The 12,822-nt window shown below is 40.4% G+C and overlaps 1 protein-coding gene across 1 annotated transcript in view; it reads left to right on the top strand.

Moving 5' to 3' along the window:
* Window positions 1-11,463: 11,463 nt before the first annotated feature.
* B3GALT5 (beta-1,3-galactosyltransferase 5) overlaps window positions 11,464-12,822 on the top strand; it is an 82,120-nt gene continuing 80,761 nt past the window's right edge. Inside the window, exon 1 of the mRNA XM_069760723.1 lies at window positions 11,464-11,609. The gene's annotated coding sequence lies outside the window, so the exon portion shown is untranslated. The remainder of the gene's footprint in view (window positions 11,610-12,822) is intronic.

Genomic DNA, 12,822 nt, shown 5'->3' with positions numbered 1-12,822 from the left:
GATACTCAAAATGACCCTCGGGCGTATTAAATGCCGTTTTCCATTCATCTCCCTGCCTGATTCTCACCAGATTATACGCACCACGAAGATCAATCTTAGTAAACCAACTAGCCCCCTTAATCCGAGCAAACAAGTCAGAAATCAATGGCAAGGGATACTGAAACTTAACAGTGATCTTATTAAGAAGGCGGTAATCAATACACGGTCTTAGCGAACCATCCTTCTTGGCTACAAAAAAGAACCCTGCTCCCAATGGTGACGACGATGGGCGAATATGTCCCTTCTCCAGGGACTCCTTCACATAACTGCGCATAGCGGTGTGTTCAGGTACGGACAAATTAAATAAACGACCCTTAGGGAATTTACTACCAGGAATCAAATCGATAGCACAATCACAATTCCTATGCGGAGGTAGGGCATCAGACTTGGACTCTTCAAATACATCCTGAAAGTCCGACAAGAACTCTGGGATGTCAGAAGGAATGGATGACGAAATAGACAAAAATGGAACATCACCATGTACTCCCTGACAACCCCAGCTGGTTACCGACATAGAGTTCCAATCCAATACTGGATTATGGGTTTGTAGCCATGGCAACCCCAACACGACCACATCATGCAAATTATGCAGTACCAGAAAGCGAATAACTTCCTGATGTGCAGGAGCCATGCACATGGTCAGCTGGGCCCAGTACTGAGGCTTATTCTTGGCCAAAGGTGTAGCATCAATTCCTCTCAACGGAATAGGACACCGCAAAGGCTCCAAGAAAAATCCACAACGTTTAGCATAATCCAAATCCATCAGATTCAGGGCAGCGCCTGAATCCACAAACGCCATGACAGAATACGATGACAAAGAGCACATTAAGGTAATGGACAAAAGGAATTTGGACTGTACAGTACCAATAACGGCAGAGCTATCGAACCGCCTAGTGCGTTTAGGACAATTAGAAATAGCATGAGTAGAATCACCACAATAGAAACACAGTCTGTGTTCTTGCCGTTCTACTTTAGTCATAGTCCTGTCGCACTGCATAGGCTCAGGTTTACTCTCAGGCAGTACCGCCAGATGGTGCACAGATTTACGCTCGCGCAAGCGACGACCGATCTGAATGGCCAAGGACATAGACTCATTCAAACCAGCAGGCATAGGAAATCCCACCATTACATCCTTAAGAGCTTCAGAGAGACCCTTTCTGAACAAAGCCGCTAGTGCAGATTCATTCCACAGAGTAAGTACTGACCATTTCCTAAATTTCTGACAATATACTTCTACATCATCCTGACCCTGGCATAAAGCCAGCAGATTTTTCTCAGCCTGATCCACTGAATTAGGCTCATCGTAAAGCAATCCGAGCGCCAGGAAAAATGCATCAACATTACTCAATGCAGAATCTCCTGGTGCAAGAGAAAACGCCCAGTCCTGTGGGTCGCCGCGCAAAAAAGAAATAATAATCAAAACCTGTTGAATAGGATTACCAGAAGAATGAGGTTTCAAGGCCAAAAATAGCTTACAATTATTTCTGAAGCTCAGGAACTTAGTTCTGTCACCAAAAAACAAATCAGGAATCGGAATTCTTGGTTCTAGCATCGATTTCTGATCAATAGTATCTTGAATCTTTTGTACATTTACAACGAGATTATCCATTGAGGAGCACAGAGCCTGAATATCCATGTCCACAGCTGTGTCCTGAAGCACTCTAATGTCTAGGGGAAAAAAAAGACTGAAGACAGAGCTAAGAAAAAAAAATGATGTCAGGATTTCTTTTTTCCCTCTATTGGGAATCATTGGTGTGGCTCCTTGTACTGTTATGGCTGGCAATCAGGCAACACAGCGTGCAGTAATCAGCGCACATACAGAGATCTGGCAATAACCAAAAACAATAGGACGAGCTCTGAGACGTGGAATCTCTGTAGACTGCAGTACCTGATCTATCCTCACACAACTATAAGCAGCAGTGGATTGCGCCTAACAACTACCTATGCAACTCGGCACTGCCTGAGGAGCTGACTAGCCTGAAGATAGAAATACAAGCCTGACTTACCTCAGAGAAATACCCCAAAGGAATAGGCAGCCCCCCACATATAATGACTGTTAGCAAGATGAAAAGACAAACGTAGGAATGAAATAGATTCAGCAAAGTGAGGCCCGATATTCTAGACAGAGCGAGGATAGCAAAGAGAACTATGCAGTCTACAAAAAACCCTAAAACGAAAACCACGCAAAGGGGCAAAAAGACCCACCGTGCCGAACTAACAGCACGGCGGTGCACCCCTCTGCTTCTCAGAGCTTCCAGCAAAAGACAATAGCAAGCTGGACAGAAAAAAACAGAAAACAAACTAGAAGCACTTATCTAGCAGAGCAGCAGGCCCAAGGAAAGATGCAGTAGCTCAGATCCAACACTGGAACATTGACAAGGAGCAAGGAAGACAGACTCAGGTGGAGCTAAATAGCAAGGCAGCCAACGAGCTCACCAAAACACCTGAGGGAGGAAGCCCAGAGACTGCAATACCACTTGTGACCACAGAAGTGAACTCAGCCACAGAATTCACAACAGCACCCCAAACCGCCGAGATAAGACCTAATGCAAAAGAACCCGCTCAATTGGGTTTAATATAAGCCCAAAAGACATATTTTAAACAAAAAATCTAACAGCAGAGGTTCTATTGCAAATAATATGGGAAACATCTTCTGGTGGGACTTGTTGATTGTGTTTTTATAGGCTTCAGACCATTGAGGCAGTTTATTGCAATTGGTTGCAATCAGAGAAGAATCGATTTCCCTGCAACGGCACCACAGGGGAAATGAAGTATTACACACTGCACATTCACATCAGTGGATTGCATAATGCAAGACAAGAGAATTAAAAAATTAAAGGGGTGTGCAGAGAACCCCCTTAATCACGGGGTTTACATTATTTCTACTAGTTAAATTTGATCCTATACCCTTTACAGTGAAGTTATGAAAACCTCCTCTACATCCATTACTACATTACCGGCTATCTAACTTTATCAATGAGTCTGCCACTTTATATCGTATGATAGTGTATCTACGCCATCATTGTCCACAATGGCAGAGTTGTTGGCGGCTGTGCTCTGGTTTTGCATCCGCGTCAGGTCGTTTATATAGTGACAATAACATTTTTAATTCCATTATCTTGCAACCAAATATTGTGTTTGCTTTTGTAGCAGCTGCTTGGCATTGGGTAATAGTGCATTTTTTAGACTATTATGCAGATGAAAGCAGAAAATTTCTAGCAATCTATGGGGGGGGATCTTAACCAATATAAATAAAGGGATGGTCACTGACCCTTTCAATCATGATGGCAGGTGGAGTTCGTATACAAAGGCTATTGCTTGATGGTGTCATTGCCTTATGTTGTTTTTTTTCTGGTTCATATGAATTCATCGTTATAATGCTGTATATTTTATGCACTAATTAAATATCCATGTACGTAAGTACAGGGGGCTGGGGTCCCCTGTTCCGGTGTTTGTGAGGGTCTCAGTAATCAGACATTTATCACATAAATTGTGGATAAAAGCCCATTTTGTGAGAAATTATGTTTGCCTTCAGCCACCAGTAGGGGGAGCTCAGGAGCATAGTGCATACTGTTTTATTATAAGGGCATATACATTGCTCACATTAAGTGGCAGTTAATATAGGAAGCTGATTGTCGCTCATTTACATTGATTAACTGATTTCCGGTGGGGTTTACAATCGATTTCCATGCCTGATTAACTTTCTACAGAGGTCAGTGGAAATAGCAGACTAATTGATGCATCTTCCACAGACTTTTGCACAGATCTGTGTCATAACAGCTCGGTGACCATCATTATGGTGTACGTTACAGATCTCAACTCTTTAAAGACATCAGCCGATTGGGGTAAATTCATTTACAGATTGGGTTTATAAGCTGAGGTTGCTCCATACTGTACACCAACTGCTTTATTCCCAAGAGTAACTGCTCTTTCTGCAGCATTTAGGAGCAGGGGGTGAGGTGAGCTTAGGAGCAGGGAGTGAGGTGGTCTGTGGTCAATGGTTGGCCTTCCTAAAAAAAATCAGTATTTTGTATATTGTATAAGTGATAAAGTAATCATAATTTCAAGTCCGCTAAGGGGACTGTAACGGGGTCTACCAATCTGGGGTACCTCTTTCAGTACCACCCCGTGTTTCCGGAAGTCCACTCTGCTTTGGCTGGAGTCTGAATGAAGGACACTGGCTGGAATTCCTTGGTTACATGGGCGCATATAAAAGATCACTGCCTCTCCACGTATTTCCAGTCTGACAACACTTTACTTACAGGACACAGAATATATAACACAGATACACAGGGCAGGCCAATAGAAAGCGGCAGGCCAGACATACATTACAATAGCCGCAGGTGGCCGGAGCCTGCCGATATTTACGTGTGGGAATTACAAAGGTGGGGGGCGGACAAAAGGGGAATATCGTGTCCCCTCTGCCCAGGGGCGCAGCCTGTGGGCCGATGCATTAAGGACATGCATCTCACATGGAACCTATTATACATACATATAACTGCACAACATATTCTGGGTGCTGAGTGGTTCCGTAACACGTAACAGGGACAAATAAAAAATGTGTAAAGTATTAAAAGAATATTAAAAATAAATAAAATATATGATCCCCTCTCCCTAAAAATTTAAGTTTACATCACCCAATTTTCTTGAAATTAAAAATATAAAAACAATGTATTTGTTGTTGTCACATGCATAATGGTCCAAACTAATAAAATATAAAAAGAAGCAAAATGGCAGAATTGCTTTTTTTGGTCTTGTCATCTCCTAAAAAAATGAAATAAAAAGATAATAAATTTGTATGGACACCAATATGAAAACAGAAATACAGCTCAGTCACAAAACAACAAGTCCTGATATAACTCTATTTACGCAAAAATTAAAAAAAAGTTATGGCTCTCAGAATACAAAGGCCAAATTTTGTTGCCAATTTTTTTTTTTAGTAGTAGTATTAAAAAAAAAACACCGACAACTTCAAAACACTATATAAATTTGGTGTCACCATAACCATACTGACCCATTGAACAAAGTTTCCAGTTTGAGTTTACCACAAAAGCTCAAAAAATAATGTCAGAATTGCTATTTTTTTTTTCAATTTCATGCCATCTTGGAATTATTCTCCTGTTTTCAGCGCATTTTATGTTAAAAAACTGCAACTTGTCCTGCAAAAATTCAACCATCGTATGGCTAATGTAGGTCAATTGAAAAAAAATATTGTTTTTGAAAATGAAGAGGAAAAATGAAAAATGTCTCCATCTCTAATGAGTTAATGGTTTTCATCAAACTTCTCTAAATTTGTTAATGTCATTTAGTGAAAAAAATGGGTTGCTGTGTAAATGTAACAGAAGGCTTTTACTACAAATTCTTTAGGGGTTGTCGCCAAGCTTTCCCAACTTGCAGACTGGCATGAACTATCAGGGGAGCAGGTACAGCAATCGCTATGGCTATCAACCTCAATTAAGTGGACAAAATGGAGCATTTAATGATATATTTGTCCTCAGTCCATTTATATTAACCCCTTTACCCCCAAGGGTGGTTTGCACGTCAATGACCAGGCCAATTTTTACAATTCTGACCACTGTCCCTTTATGAGGTTATAACTCTGGAACGCTTCAACGGATCCCGGTGATTCTGACATTGTTTTCTCGTGACATATTGTACTTCATGATAGTGGTAACATTTCTTTGATATTACTTGTGATTATTTGTGAAAAAAACGGAAATATGGCGAAAATTTTGAAAATTTTGCAATTTTCCAACTTTGAATTTTTATGCAATTAAATCACAGAGATATGTCACACAAAAAACTTAATAAGTAACATTTCCCACATGTCTACTTTACATCAGCACAATTTTGGAACCAAAATTTTTTTTTGTTAGGGAGTTATAAGGGTTAAAAGTTGACCAGCAATTTCTCATTTTTACAACACCATTTTATTTTAGGGGCCACATCTCATTTGAAGTCATTTTGAGGGGTCTATATGATAGAAAATACCCAAGTGTGACACCATTCTAAAAACTGCACCCCTCAAGGTTCTCAAAACCACATTCAAGAAGTTTATTAACCTTCAGGTGTTTCACAGGAATTTTTGGAATGTTTAAATAAAAATTAACATTTAACTTTTTTTCACAAAAAATTTACTTCAGCTCCAATTTGTTTTATTTTGCCAAGAGTTACAGGAGAAAATGGACCCGAAAAGTTGTTGTACAATTTGTCCTGAGTACGCTGATACCACATAAGTGGAGGTAAACCACTGTTTGGGCACATGACAGAGCTTGGAAGCGAAGGAGCGCCATTTGACTTTTTAATGCAAAATTGACTGGAATTGAGATGGGACGCCATGTTGCGTTTGGAGAGCCACTGATGTGCCTAAACATTGAAACCCCCCACAAGTGACACCATTTTTGAAAGTAGACCCCCTAAGGAACTTATCTAGAGGTGTGGTGAGCACTTTGACCCACCAAGTGCTTCACAGAAGTTTATAATGCAGAACCGTAAAAATAAAAAATATTTTTTGTAAAAAAAAATGATCTTTTCGCCCCCAATTTTTTATTTTCCCAATGGTAAGAGAAGAATTTGGAACCAAAAAGTTGTTGCACAATTTGTCCTGAGTACTCTGATACCCCATATGTGGGGGTAAACCACTGTTTGGGCGCATGGGAGACCTCGGAAGGGAAGGAGTGCCGTTTGACCTTTCAATGCAAAATTGACAGGAATTGAGATGGGACGCCATGTTGCGTTTGAAGAGCCACTGATGTGCCTAAACATTGAAACCCCCCACAAGTGACACCATTTTGGAAAGTAGACCCCCTAAGGAACTTATCTAGAGGTATGGTGAGCACTTTGACCCACCAAGTGCTTCACAGAAGTTTATAATGCAGAACCGTAAAAATAAAAAATCATTTTTGTGAAAAAAAAAATGATCTTTTCGCCCCAATTTTTTATTTTCCTAATGGTAAGAGAAGAAATTGGAACCAAAAAGTTGTTGTACAATTTGTCCTCAGTACGCTGATACCCCATATGTGGGGGTAAACCACTGTTTGGGCGCATGGGAGAGATCGGAAGGGAAGGAGCGCCGTTTGACTTTTCAATGCAAAATTCACAGGAATTGAGATGAGACGCCATGTTGCGTTTGGAGAGCCACTGATGTGCCTAAACATTGAAACCCCCCACAAGTGACACCATTTTGGAAAGTAGACCCTCTAAGGAACTTATCTAGATGTGTTGTGAGCACTTTGACCCACCAAGTGCTTCACAGAAGTTTATAATGCAGAGCCGTAAAAATAAAACAAATTTTTTTTCCCACAAATATTATTTTTTAGCCCCCAGTTTTGTATTTTCCCGAGGGAAACAGGAGAAATTGGACCCCAAAATTTGTTGTGCAATTTGTCCTGAGTGCGCTGATACCCCATATGTGGGGGGGAACCACCGTTTGGGCGCATGGGAAGGCTCGGAACGGAAGGAGCGCCATTTGAAATACAGACTTAGATGGAATGGTCTGCAGGCATCACATTACGTTTGCAGAGCCCCTAATGTACCTAAACAATAGAAACCCCCCACAAGTGACCCCATATTGGAAACTAGACCCCCCAAGGAACTTATCTAGATGTGTTGTGAGAACTTTGAGCCCCCAAGTGTTTCACTACAGTTTCTAACGCAGAGCCGTGAAAATAAAAAGAAAAATTCCCCCCAAAATTATTTTTTAGCCCCCAGTTTTGTATTTTCTCGAGGGTAACAGGAGAAATTGGACCCCAAAATTTGTTGTCCAATTTGTCCTGAGTGCGCTGATGCCCCATATGTGGAGGGGAACCACCGTTTGGGCGCATGGGAGGGCTCGGAAGGGAAGGAGCGCCATTTGGAATGCAGACTTAGATGGAATGGTCTGCAGGCGTCACATTGCGTTTGCAGAGCCCCTGATGTACCTAAACAGTAGAAACCCCCAACAAGTGACCCCATATTGGAAACTAGACCCCCCCATGAACTTATCTAGATGTGTTGTGAGAACTTTGAGCCCACACGTATTTCACTACAGTTTATAACGCAGAGCCGTGAAAATTAAAAAAATCTTTTTTTTCCCACAAAACTTATCTTTTAGCCCCCAGTTTTGTATTTTCCCAAGGGTAACAGGAGAACTTGGACCCTAAAATTTGTTGTCCTATTTGTCCTGAGTACGCTGATACCCCATATATTGGGGTAAACTCCTGTTTGGGCACACGGCAGAGCTCGGAAGGGAAGGAGCACTGTTTTACTTTTTCAACGCAGAATTGGCTGGAATTTAGATCGGACACCATGTTGCGTTTGGAGAGCCCCTGATGTGTCTAAACAGTGGAAACCCCCCAATTATAACTGAAACCCTAATCCAAACACACCCCTAACTCTAATTCCAACGGTAACCCTAATCCCAACCCTATTCCCAACCGCAAATGTAATCCAAACCCTAACCCTAACTTTAGCCCCAACCCTAACTGTAGCCTTAACCCTAACTGTAGCATTAACCCTAACTGTAGCCTTAACCCTAGCCCTAACCATAACCCTAGCCCTAACCCTAACCCTAGCCCTAACCCTAGCCCTAACCCTAGCCCTAACCCTAACCCTAGCCCTAACCCTAACCCTAGCCCTAACCCTAACCCTAGCCCTAACCTCAGCCCTAACCCTAGCCCTAACCCTAACCCTAACCCTAGCCCTAGCCCTAACCCTAATGGGAAAATGGAAATAAATACATTTTTTAAATTTTTTTTACTTTTCCCCAACTAAGGGGGTAATGAAGGGGGGTTTGATTTACTTTTATAGCAGGTTTTTTAGCGGATTTTTATGATTGGCAGCCGTCACTCACTGAAAGACGCTTTCTTTTGCAAAAAATATTTTTTGCGTTACCACATTTTGAGAGCTATAATTTTTCCATATTTGAGTCCACAGAGTCATGTGAGGTCTTGTTTTTTGCGGGATGAGTTGATGTTTTTATTGGTAACACTTTCGGGCACGTGACATTTTTTGATCGCCTTTTATTCCGATTTTTGTGAGGCAGAATTACCAAAAACCAGCTATTCATGAATTTCTTTTGGGGGAGGCGTTTATACCGTTCCGCGTTTGGTAAAATTGATAAAGCCGTTTTATTCTTTGGGTCAGTACGATTACAGCGACACCTCATTTATATCATTTTTTTATGTTTTGGCTCTTTTATACGATAAAAACTATTTTATAGAAAAAATAATTATTTTTGCATCGCTTTATTCTGAGGACTATAACTTTTTTATTTTTTTGGTGATGTTGCTGTATGGCAGCTCATTTTTTGCGGGACAAGATGACGCTTTCAGCGGTACCCTGGTTATTTATATCTGTCTTTTTGATCGCGTGTTATTCCACTTTTTCTTCGGCAGTATGATAATAAAGCGTTGTTTTTTGCCTCGTTTTTTTTTTTTTTTTTCTTACGGTGTTTACTGAATTGGTTAACTAGTGTGCCAGTTTTATAGGTCGGGTTGTTACGGACGCGGCGATACTAAATATGTGTACTTTTATTGTTTTTTTTTTTTTATTTAGATAAAGAAATGTATTTATGGGAATAATATTTTTATTTTTTTTTCATTATTTAGGATTTTTTTTTTTTTTTACACACTTGTAAAAAATTTTTTTTTTACTTTTTTACTTTGTCCCAGGGGGGGACAATACAGATCGGTGATTTGCCAGTTTGCACAGCACTCTGACAGATCACCGATCTGTCTGAGAGCAGTGCAGCGTTACCAAGTGCCTGCTCTGAGCAGGCACTTGGTAAGCCACCTCCCTCCCTGCAGGACCCGGATCCGCGGCCATATTGGATCCGGGACTTGATGCAGGGAGGGAGGTGGGAGACCCCCGGAGCAACGCGATCACATCGCGTTGCTGCGGGGGTCTCAGGGAAGCCCGCAGGGAGCCCCCTCCCTGCGCGATGCTTCCCTGCACCGCCGGCACATCGCGATCATGTTTGATCGCGGTGTGCCGGGGGTTAATGTGTCGGGGGCGGTCCGTGACCGCTCCTGGCACATAGTGCCGGATGTCAGCTGCGATAAGCGCTGACCGATCGGCTATGACGTACTATTCCGTCCTTGGGAAGTAAAGCCCACCCCACATGGACGGAATAGTACGTCTAATGGCAGAAAGGGGTTAAGATAGTGACTCATGTGCAAGACCAAAAGAAGGGCATATTTTGCATTTAATGTGGATGTGTCAACACGATTTCACCTTCCAAACTATTTATATGCACATGCAGCTCTTTGAAAGACCAGTACAGCAATACCTTTAAATGGCCAGTCTGTTAATCCATTACTGAGAAATCAGAGTTTAAGTTGATCTGCAAATGAGCTGAAGAGCTATGATAGATCTCAAGCCTCTGTCACATCAGCTCTGCTGAAGAGCTATGATAGATCTCAATTCTCTGTCACTCCAGTTCTGCTGAAGAGCTATGATAGATCTCAAATCTCTGTCACTCCTGTTCTGCTGAAGAGCTATGATAGATCTCAAGCCTCTGTCACACCAGCTCTGCTGAAGAGCTATGACAGATCTCAATTCTCTGTCACTCCAGTTCTGCTGAAGAGCTATGATAGATCTCAAGCCTCTGTTACTCCAGCTCTATTCACCGCCCAACGCCACCTCCCCCTGCTTTACTCTAGTCACTCAGCATAGAGGCTGTCAGTCAAGCAGAATGATATGGTGATTAGTGTTGGAGTGACAGAGGCTTCAGATTTATCTTAGCTCTTCAGCCTCATTTGCATATAAATTAAAACTCTGATTTCTCAGCAATGGAAGAATGGACTGGTCATGTAAGGGTATTGCTGAATTAGTCATTGAAAGAGCTACATTAGCATATAACTAATTGGGGGGGGGGTGCTGCTGCTTACAGATTCCCTTTAAAGAGGTATTTCTGACAATTGTAGGTGCATTTCCAAGCAAAGAGGACAGGGGGGCTTACAAAGGGGCAGAATAGAAGAAAATTCTATGTATGTTTTTTTTTGCAGGAAGGTAACACCTATATATATAGTACATACAATGTATAATATTGCAGCCCGCTTCCTCCACTCTCTGCACAGTGACCTCTGCACGGGTCACAGAGCATGCCCACAGCACTCTTCAATAGAAGTCAATGAGCCATCTCCAGACTACTATTTTTTTTCTATTCAATGTCAATGCGGCTGCTGAAAAGCAAATCTCTAAACTGCTTTTAATGCAGAATGTCTTTTTCAGAAACGTATGTTATAAAGATTTGTAAAATTGTTTTTATTTTACAGATCATTTGTGATTTTAGACAGAAGAAGCGGACAAGTCCAATAAGTCTGATAGTGATCACATCTGCTGTGCATCACAGGCTGAGCAGTTCTCCCTCCCCCTGGCTCAGCTTCCACGGATTGTGTCACTTTCTACACAGTCCCTTACCCCCAGCCCTTGGTATAAATGAGCAGATCGTTCTCGCCTCTCCAGGGGAAGGACTATCTGCAACATTTTGCGCTGCATGTTTCCTAATCCTTATTGTCAGTGATTGCGAACAAATCGAAAGGTGGTTTCTATCCTCCAAGATGGAGCCAGAGGGTCTTAGCGTCTGTAAGGTAGGGGAGATGCCACCTACACCCAGTATATAACAATACCATCCGTACAGATGAGACATTATTTTATTATTTTATTATATACATTTCTTATATATATATATATATATATATATATATATATATATATTCATTTTTTATAATACTTATGTCTGTTACAGTACAATGATATACTTTTATATTTCCATTTTTTTGTATCTAAATTATTACCATCATTATGTGAATTTTTTCAAATTATATTTATTTTTTTGCATGATTTTTTCTTTCCTATTTAATTATATTTTTTATATATTTTTTGACATCATGATTTGATTTTTATTAATTGTTCTCTTTTTTTATGAGTACTATTTTCATTATGTATATGTGTATATATGTGTATATAATTTTATAATGATTTATTTGCTAGTACATAGTTTGTTTTCTATTATCTTTAACATCTTTAATGGTTTTTTTTCTATATATTATAATAATAATAATAATAATAATAATTATAATAAATGTCTTACCTGGTTGTTTCATTGAGATAATTGCTAATAAGTAATTATACTGCAAATTGTACTTTTGGGTTCTTTTTTTATTTTTGTATAGTACCATTCTTCATTAATATTAAATATTTTTATATTATATTATTTAGCATTATGATTTTTTTTACTGTTTTAGAATAGCTTTTTACCTTCGGGTCTTTATGTACAGTGTATACACAGACCTACATTTTGTCCCCATCTGTGCATCCTTGTATTGTCAGGCTGATTCTTGTCTTTGTTGTTGGGTAAGTAAAACTTGTGAGATTAAAGTTTTTAACTGGTTGAGAAAACTCACACTCAAGTTCACTCTTAAGAGATTTTAAGTTAATGTTTTAGAGTCTCCCGTTCAGGAAAATTGTCAGAAGAGGTCATTATGGGCTGATTTGGCAGTCATTTTTTCCTTAACAGTCATATCAACCAATCAATAGGTTGGAGGATTTGTACACTGAAAAAGGCACAAAAATTGTTTCCCAGGCTCTTTTATTTCATTTTTTTTTCTCATATCCATAATCCACACTGAAAAATACAGTGAATTATACCAACGTTTCGGATTATATACCCTTCATCAGACACAGGTAGAAATATCAAAAGCGCCCCTTGGCAATAACAGTAAACAACGAGTCCTGCTGTACCACAGGATCGTCATTTCTTGTGAGTCACTGAGCTGAATGTCGCTGTACGGGGTCTGGGGT

This window comes from Ranitomeya imitator, chromosome 3 (assembly GCF_032444005.1).
Source record: "Ranitomeya imitator isolate aRanImi1 chromosome 3, aRanImi1.pri, whole genome shotgun sequence".
Taxonomy (NCBI): Eukaryota; Metazoa; Chordata; class Amphibia; order Anura; family Dendrobatidae; genus Ranitomeya; species Ranitomeya imitator.
Note: the sequence above shows the minus strand (reverse complement) of the source record. Positions and strands in the feature narration are given on the sequence as shown.